At 41.0% G+C, this 7652-nt stretch overlaps 1 protein-coding gene across 2 annotated transcripts in view; it reads right to left on the bottom strand.

Moving 5' to 3' along the window:
* Nucleotides 1-1202: 1202 nt before the first annotated feature.
* Nucleotides 1203-7652, bottom strand: part of LOC145297803 (myeloid leukemia factor 1-like) — a 131737-nt gene continuing 125287 nt past the window's right edge. Inside the window, exon 6 of one of the 2 annotated variants that reach the window (XM_080144097.1) lies at nucleotides 1203-2201. The gene's annotated coding sequence lies outside the window, so the exon portion shown is untranslated. The remainder of the gene's footprint in view (nucleotides 2202-7652) is intronic. The other variant, XM_080144096.1, reaches the window with a different exon arrangement.

Here is a 7652-nt window from a genome sequence, read left to right as displayed (position 1 = left end):
TTCCAAAATTAAACGGAAACTGCCAGATACCATTTTTTTTTTTTTTTTTTTTTTTTAAATATACACAAGCAATTTTAACTTCCACAAGTCGTCTCTTAGATTTGCTACCAAAGATGGCACTAAAGATGGCTGTAATTTTTTGGTGAATGTAATATGTTAAAGCCAATAGATTTACTTGATAACGAACGAAAGTCAAAAGCAGGTGTATACATTCTAAAAAGATTCGGGTAGGTTTTTAACAATTTAGAAAAACAAATTATTTGGTTGCAAAAAAGAATTAGAAGATCAAACCAGAAAAAAAAGAAAACGACCAGTTATCTTCAAACATATTCTTATATGCACGTACAAATGTTAAATGTGCAAATTCAAATGGAAATCTTTGAGGTCAAATGATATCGAGATATAAATACATGTTAATAAAAAGAAATAGTTCTTAATAGAGAGCTCGATGCGCACCAAATAGAGTGCAAATATTCATGAATACACGATAACGAATTCAACGCATACCAGAAAATAAATTTATTTTAGCCGTCTCCAACTTTCTCCAATGCCGTGTCCACATTTTAGAAGGCTGGAGAAAACCAAAAGAAATATTTCAGTTGATTATCTTGTATTATATATAAAATGAAAAAGAGAAAACCAAAATGGTTTCTATAGTCATGATGGTTTCGTCTTTATTTCAAGTGAAGAAATATTATACAAGTACAAATCAATCATCTTAGAGGAGTCTTGAAATAAAGACGAAACGTTTATGAATCTATAAATTTTGTTTTTTCTTTTTTTACCATGTATGAATATATATATATATATATATATATATATATATATATATATATATATATTATATATATACATGTACACATATATGCATATATATACACACGCACATATATACGCAATATATATATGCACATATATACATGAGCGCGCGCGCACACACACACACACACATATATATATACACAATTTATATGCACATATATACATATGCGCACACACATATATACACACACGCATATATATATATATACGTGTATGTGTGTGTGTATATATGTATATACAAAAAAATAAACCATAGTACTCAATTATTGTATGAAGAGTCGAACATATTTAAATTGAGACATCTAACCCTGTGATAACTCCAAGTCATCAAAATAGAGAACAGGGATGAGAAAGTTCCAGAGAAAACGTACAAGGAGGGAGGGGATTTCCGGATATTTGTTCTCTATTTTGATTACCGATGAAAGTTCTGACCAATCGAAGGGGTCAGCTACATAAAAACCGGGCACAATTCAATATGGTCTTTATTGTATACAGTATGTAAATAAAACATACCACTCTTGTATACAATTGAGCACTCTGGTTTATTTTTTACTGGCACGAGGTTTTCACTATATAACTTTGAACATCGTTCGAAAATCAACAACGCACAGTAACTGACAGTTTCTTGCCTTGCGTTGATTCTTCATATGCTCTATCGACAATATTGAGCACTTTCCCTTTTTAAATATAGCAAACAGTACATCTATATTAATATTTAAGAATGTCGCATCATATTTCTCTGTTGCCCTACTTCCAGTGACAGATTATGTCCGTGGTTTCATTGCTCCAAACACGCACGCAAATCACTAACACGTGCACATGTTCCCCTCCCCTATTCACTATGAATGCAGAAAGGATTTCGCAAATATTCATTTGTCCAAAACAATAAAAAATAGGGTAACGTTTTTTTTTGTGTGTTATTTTACGTGGGATACTGGGTGTTTTAATGGTTTCTAGTTTTATTTAAATTTTACAAGATTATTAAAAAAAATCGTTTTACTTATTTTTTGTTTTGTTTTATGTTTAATTGATATAAAAAAAAATTGAGGAATGGAGAAGGGGAATAAATAATAGTTGAAATTGATTTTTTTTTTAATCAATAAAAAAATTTAATCAAAATAAAAAATAAAAAAATAAAAAAGAAACAAGCAAACAGATAAAAAATAACAAATAAAAGAAACAAATAAAAATAATACAAAAAAAAAAAAAATTAAAAAAAAAAAACTGATGTCCGTGCCCAGAAAGAGTTGATACGAATCAAGTGCGGCCGGCATAATGTCCAATTGAGCATCGCTCGGAGCCTTGGGAGAGCGTTGTTTTTGGTGTTCAACTCGTAACTTCTAAGTTTCAAACTGGTACAGGCATCCATAGATTCAATCCTGCAATAAAATATATGTATATATACATATGTGTGATGCTATTGACATCCCTACAAAAAGTATTAAGGAGCAAAAAAAAAAAAAAAAAAAAAAAAAAAAAAGGTAAAAACTATAGCAAAAAGAGGGGGGGGAAAAGTTGATTAACAGAACAAAAGTTATCGTAAGGTGTCCAAAAAGTCAATGAAGAGTTTGGAACTTAAATAGATTCTTTATTTTTTATGCTATCTTTATTTCAACACAATCTAAGACATTCGGAATTTTTTTTTAAAAGCAAAATTCAAAAAATCTTTATGAAAAATATCTTAAATGTTGCCCATTTTAAGCTTCACATATTTGTGCTCTTTCCAAAACATTATTCATGACAGATTGCAGAATCTCTGGATTGCGATTTAATTCCCTTATTTCGTTCGTGATGTTTTCCTTCAATTCTTGCAGGGTTTGAGGTTTGTTAACCGACTCTTTCACAATGTTTCGAATTATGTTGTGACTTTGACTATCTCTTCCGTGAAAATGCCGTCGATAAGATCTTTGAGTCCAAACAATTGACCCCTGATTTTGTTTAAACAATTTTACAACTTGCGTACGTTTTTCAATGCTATACTTATTTATAATTAATTTCGGAAATATTATTTGTAAAATATTTGAAATAGAGAAAAAATAATCGTTACTGGTAAAAGGGCAAAGATTTTCAGCTCTTCAGTAACTTTTTGGACACCCTGTTGTAAAAAGATACACAAAGGCGTTCTAAAATAGGATTGTTAATCAAGGTATGGCGGTAATTAGGTAAAAAAAAAAAGACCGGGCGCAGAAGTCAGTATAATTAGAGTTTGTTTATGGGCAGTTTTAAGAGTTGGGCTGAGTTTTTGCGACACTTTACAGACAATTTTGAGTTTTGCGACAGTTGATGGCAGTTTATAGTAGCAGGGGTTCAATGGCAGATTTCGGCTTAAACCTAATTAGGAGAACTTTGGGAGGCCGAGATAGGATGTATTTATCAACCGATTGGCGAACATAGCCTCGACAGAACGCTGTGGACATTAGCGTTCATATGATTGACGGTATTACTCTCTCACACAGATATCTGAAGCACATGTCAATCTTGTATTTTGGGCATAGAGGGACACATCACATACTTACTTGATGTTTGTTGTGCGAAACAAGTCGAAACTTTGGTTCCGAGTTGGAAACAAAGATCTCGAATGAGATTCGTATTTTATTCTTATCGAAACAATAATCGGATTGATGAACAGTGCTTTTCAAAGTGCTGCCATAAACAGTTGTGTCATTTACTTAGATGTCACAAAAGTCTATGGCAGCACTTAAACGAGCATTGCTGATCAAGTTTTTGTTGACTCTTAATCTGGAGCACGTTATGCAACGAGAGAAGAAAGTGGATGGTTACTTTTAACACTTAAAACAAAGTTTCTCTCCCATCACCAACACGTGGATCCCTGTTTTACCCCCGTCAACATTAATGGGTCTCTGGTTATCCTGACGCTCCGCACTTTATTTACATTGGAAGTGACGTCACACAAATCTTATAATACGGATGGTTACAATTGTAAAAATAATTTGTTTTATTTTTCTTTCATTTTGAGCTCCTTTTTTCTCCCGTTTGTTTTTGTTTTCTACAATTAATAAACGAGTTTACAAGAAAAAAATAATTTGTTTTAGCGAATTTAATTTTTTTTTTCTCTCCCATTTGTAATATTGGTATTTGAGCGGAGAATCTAACATTTCATTTTGAGAATTTGTTTTAGTTTTTAATTACTAACACAGCGGAGAATTTAACTTTTTTTATTTTCTCCCATTTCTTATTTTGAGCGGAGAATTTATTTTATTTTCATTTTGAGCTCTTTTTCCGATCCGGCGTTACCTTTTATAAGTACTCCTGCACTTTACGACCCGAGATATTTTTTAACGCTATTATTTAGAAACCTATTATTTAACATGGGGAAGGGAGGGTGTATTGTAACTATTCTGTACGTTCACCTAACAATTCAATTAAAAAAAAGGTAAATATGAAGAATTACTCCACCCTCAAATTCCTTTAAAATTACCACTCTTAAAGGTTTTCGGGGTCGCTGAAAACGAAAATAACGTTTAAAATTACGGCAGACGAGTAGTTTCCAAGATTGAATTTACTTGTAAACTGGTTTATTAATTGTAGAAAACAAAAACAAACGGGAGAAAAAAGGAGCTCAAAATGAAAGAAAAATAAAACAAATTATTTTTACAATTGTAGCCATCCGTATTATAAGATTTGTGTGACGTCAATTCCAATGTAAATAAAGAAGTGCGGAGCGTCAGGATAACCGGCTCTCTCTCCTTTAGAAAGCCTTGTGCTAACTTACACTTCAAATCTAAAATGGAAAACTTACAACCAATCTGTTAAGGTCGCTGGAAAAGAGGTTGAATCAGTCTACCGTTGTAGAAAGTACCTGACTTCCAATGCAATCCTTTACATGCATAAAATATTCTTTGTGAAAAGAAGGAATCAACATCAGAGCTGCGGCAAGCCGTGACCATGCAATTGAATGAGAGTCTCAACGAATGTGCCAGTCACCTCAATCATGGTAGACTACTGGCTCTGTTAAGCGGTCGAGACGTCGTGGCCCTAGAACTGAAATGCCATTGCTCTTGCTTGACTGCTCTGTATAACAGAGCGAGCACACATTGCCTAAAAGAACAAAGAAACACTCGAGTCATCACAAGAAAATGGTTTTATTCTTTTGGTATTCTCACAACTCCAGACCTATGTCATTGAGAAAAGATACAGCACTGATGAGCCAACCACATTCTGACTCGCTGAACTGGTTAGTCTATACAAGGAGCGAGTTGAGCAGTTCGGGACAGACATACCTAATGTGAACTCGACCAAACTAAAAGAAAGGTTGCTGTCAGAGATACCTGGATTTGTTGGTTGGATCTTTCAGAAAGGTTAACCAGCTTGTACTGTCACTCTCTGCTCGTATCCCCTTTGTTACCAACAACAATGTCAACTATGCTCTATGGCTCCCCATCAACCTCAGAGACATGGTATCCTTGGAACAAACTCATCCCGCAGTGTTCCGTGAATTTCTACTTGGAAAGTTTGGCATTACTGAAGATCCATCTGCACTGTGACGATGGATGGCATTTGGACCAGAGGTTAGCGAGCTGGTTCACCAATATGAGTTGGCTTCCCAAGCCAAATTGGGGAATAAGGATATCAGACATCATGAGCAGACTAGCCAGTCTTAGAAGTCCTTCACGGACAAGGTCAAGAAGTTGCTTAGTGCAATGAAAGATCTAGGCAATCCGATGGAGTCTTTGACAGCAAGAACTCGTTTAACTACCACAAAGTAAAAGACATTTCCTTCTTCACTACGGGCGTAAGAGGAATGTTTATGGACAGAATTACTTTGCAAGAACTGGCCCCCTATAGAACACAATATCACGTGACTACTTCACTGCTGACTACAATATCGTCGTCTTGAAATTCAACATCAACAAGTAAATAACGAATACATTGATAAATTTCGGTTGACAATCGTTTCATCTGAGAGAGAGAGAAAACAAGGGAGAAGAAAGACAGGAGAGCAAGACACAGACAGACGAGAGAGAGTGCACAACAAACAGAGTAAGGCAGGAAAAAGAGAGACAGAGTACGGCAGAGACGCGTGTGCGCGACAGAGTACGGGAGAGACGCGCGCACACGCGTGAGACAGGGCACAGGAGAGGCGCGGGAGATGCGCGCGCGCGAGAGAGAAAGACAGAGCGCGGAAGAGACGCGCGTGCGTGCGAGAGAGAGAGACAGAGGAAGAGACGCACGCGCCAGAGAGAGACAGAGAAAGAGACGCACGCGCCAGAGAGAGACAGAGAAAGAGACGCACGCGCCAGAGAGAGACAGAGAGAGAAAGAGACGCACGCGCCAGAGAGAGAAAGAGACGCACGCGCCAGAGAGAGAAAGAGACGCACGCGCCAGAGAGAGAAAGAGACGCACGCGCCAGAGAGAGAGAGAGAGAAAGAGATGATCGCGCCAGAGAGAGAGAGAGAGACGCACGCGCCAGAGAGAGAGAGAGAGAGAGACGCACGCGCCAGAGAGAGAGAGACGCACGCGCCAGAGAGAGAGAGAGACAGAGACGCACGCGCCAGAGAGAGAGACGCACGCGCCAGAGAGAGACAGAGAGAGAGACGCACGCGCCAGAGAGAGACAGACAGAGAGACGCACGCGCCAGAGAGAGACAGACAGAGAGACGCACGCGCCAGAGAGAGACAGACAGAGAGACGCACGCGCCAGAGAGAGAGAGAGAGAAGCACGCGCCAGAGAGAGAGAGAGAGAAGCACGCGCCAGAGAGAGAGAGAGAGAAGCACGCGCCAGAGAGAGAGAGAGAGAGAGAGACGCGCGCGTCAGAGAGAGAGAGAGAGAGAGACAGAGGGAGAGACGCGCGCGCCAGAGAGAGACAAAGAAAGAGACGCACGCGCCAGAGTGAAAGAGACGCACGCGCCAGAGAGAGACACAGAGGGAGAGACGCGCGCGCCAGAGAGAGAGAGACAGAGGGAGAGACGCGCGCGCCAGAGAGAGAGAGACAGAGGGAGAGACGCGCGCGCCAGAGAGAGAGAGACAGAGGGAGAGACGCGCGCGCCAGAGAGAGAGTGACAGAGGGAGAGACGCGCGCGCCAGAGAGAGAGTGAGAGAGAGACAGAGGGAGAGATGCGCGCGCCAGAGAGAGAGAGAGAGAGACAGAGGGAGAGACGCGCGCGCCAGAGAGAGAGAGACAGAGGGAGAGACGCGCGTGCGCGCGAGAGAGAGACGCGCTCTCGCGAGAGAGAGAGAGAGACAGAGGGAGAGACGCGCTCTCGCGAGAGAGACAGAGGGAGAGACGCGCGAGAGAGACAGAGGGAGAGACGCGCGAGAGAGACAGAGGGAGAGACGCGCGAGAGAGACAGAGGGAGAGACGCGCGAGAGAGACAGAGGGAGAGACGCGCGAGAGAGACAGAGGGAGAGACGCGCGAGAGAGACAGAGGGAGAGACGCGCGAGAGAGACAGAGGGAGAGACGCGCGAGAGAGACAGAGGGAGAGACGCGCGAGAGAGACAGAGGGAGAGACGCGCGAGAGAGACAGAGGGAGAGACGCGCGAGAGAGACAGAGGGAGAGACGCGCGAGAGAGACAGAGGGAGAGACGCGCGAGAGAGACAGAGGGAGAGACGCGCGAGAGAGACAGAGACAGAGGGAGAGACGCGCGCGCGAGAGAGAGAGAGACAGAGACGCGCGCGAGAGAGAGAGAGGGAGAGGGAGAGACGCGCGCGAGAGAGAGAGAGGGAGAGACGCGCGCGAGAGAGAGAGAGGGAGAGACGCGCGCGAGAGAGAGAGAGACAGAGGGAGAGACGCGCGCGAGAGAGAGAGAGACAGAGGGAGAGACGCGCGCGAGAGAGAGAGAGAGAGACAGAGGGAGAGACGCGCGTGCG

This window comes from Euprymna scolopes, chromosome 18 (genome assembly GCF_053919585.1).
Source record: "Euprymna scolopes isolate OS-2025 chromosome 18, ASM5391958v1, whole genome shotgun sequence".
In the NCBI taxonomy this organism is placed as follows: Eukaryota; Metazoa; Mollusca; class Cephalopoda; order Sepiida; family Sepiolidae; genus Euprymna; species Euprymna scolopes.
The sequence above is the reverse complement of the archived record's forward strand: the minus strand, read 5'-3'. Positions and strand labels throughout refer to the sequence as shown.